This window comes from Galeopterus variegatus, unplaced genomic scaffold, assembly GCF_000696425.1.
Source record: "Galeopterus variegatus unplaced genomic scaffold, G_variegatus-3.0.2 Scaffold4344, whole genome shotgun sequence".
NCBI classification, from domain to species: domain Eukaryota; kingdom Metazoa; phylum Chordata; class Mammalia; order Dermoptera; family Cynocephalidae; genus Galeopterus; species Galeopterus variegatus.
Genome location: NW_007730455.1, coordinates 41882 through 43939, shown reverse-complemented (window position 1 = coordinate 43939; position 2058 = coordinate 41882).

Here is a 2058-nt window from a genome sequence, read left to right as displayed (position 1 = left end):
ATGTATGTATATATATGTGTGTGTATATATATATATATATATATAATTATGACACTGGAGCATATTAGGTGGAAGCAGAACTAGCAAAAGTGGTGTTTCCCTTTTGGACTGTGGAGCAAAACAAGAGCATCAGTAGTTGAGGACCTGCCCATTCTTCCCAGGGATCTGGCATCCTAGGAGCCTACTTTTCCCACTTACAGCAGCTTCCATCCTTCCATCCCTACCCTCATAACAACTACTAGCTGAAATTGCAGAGTAATTCTTTGTTTACTCCCCCTTACTTTCCCTATTCTCAGACACACACACACACACGTGTATACTCACATACAAGCATACACCTTTTAATCTAAATTGCTCCTTTTGCTTGTACAGTGGAAATTAATTCTGTATCAATAGCTGACTATTAGTGGTCACTACCTTCTAACCTGGCCCTGGGTCTTCACAGGACAAAACTTACATTCTTCACCCTTCCTTGATTGTTAGAGACTAAATATAATCTCAATGTTACCTGGCTCCCTACACTTGTCTTTTTGAATAAATATCTAATAATCTCTCATTTCTTTTTCATTTCAATAATATTATCTTCCGTGATAGGCTCCATGTCTAAAATAATCATTCATTCTTGAAGCAGAGTTCTGTTCTCTCCTAGTGGTCAGAAATGCAGAGTCACCCAGCTTTGCAAAAGACCCTCGAGAATGTGTCAGGAGGCAAAGCTCTGACAATAACCTGGGTGTGATTCTAAGTGATTTAACACACCTGTACCTCAGTTTCCTCTTCTGAAAAATGAAGAGATTGAACTAGATTTAAGAGGTCCCTTTTAGGCTAAACATTCTATGATTCTATAAAAATTCACCAAAAAAACAAAAGCAATTATATACCTGAAGAGTATCTGTTCACGTGTATGTGATTGCAATTAACATATATAAAATTCTTTACCTTGTTTTAGATTTTACAGAGTAAACAGGTTAAAATATATACCACAGAGGTCTAGCAGTCAAATGACCTGCATCCTTTTCTCACTCTGCAATGGATGCCCGGTGTGATCTTCAACAGGAGTTACACACATACCCACAAGACCACCCCAGTGCCCACTGTGTTTCTGCTTGCACTGGTTCACTCCTCTTTTCAGGAATGGTATTTTCAGACTGTGGCTTGGAAGGGTTTTTTCATTTTGGTTTGAGTTTATTTCACTTAATTTGATTTAGCAATAAAAGCCTTGTTCCAAACAAAATTCTGTGCAGAACTTTAGTGTACACAACCGAGAAAAGTCAAAATCCTGTTACAGCATGAAAGGCAACCTGAAACCCCACCTCCTCCTTCTCTCCTTGTTCCCACCCCCACTAAGAAAGACTGCACAGAAGCCTAAGGCTTCAAGTTCCTGACAGGTGGTTATTTTGTCATTGTTCACCTCCTTTGGCAGTGATATTTTGCACTTTGGGGTGGGGGGTGGGAGAGGAGTGTTCTAATAGCTTATTTTAATAATCTGTCCCTTGGTAATTCTTACTCATTAAAACTGTTTCTATCAACTGGAATCACATTTTTTTAAAAAAATCTCCCTCTTCCATATGATGCCCTTGCAGTAAGGGCTAACATTTTTCTTCTCTGGTTTTTCTTCAGATGAAATCTCTCCAATTTATTTGGCTTTTTGGCATTATTCACAGGTTTTTCATCATCTTAGCCTCTTAACATCAAGCTCCAGTTTATCATCTTCACTTCAAACAGATCACACACACACACACAAAACTATGCTCTGAATACATATGTGCCTTAATAATATTCTCAAACAAAATGAGTTTTGCGTTTTTCCTTATCCTATTATCCAGAGCTTTTCTCTCCTCTCTTAATGAGGACACCAGCGTTTGAAGCATTTGTGATAGAAAAACTTTACAAAGAATCATCTCTGTGGAGGATACATTTGCAAGTATCTATTTTGATCTTTGGAGGGCATTTCTGGGTTCATCTTTCAAATGGAAAACTGAGGTGCTAAAGTGTTTCTTCACTCATTGCAGAAGTGAGTTTATAATTCTTAGATTCTAAGTTTCCTGTCTGCTCCGAGCG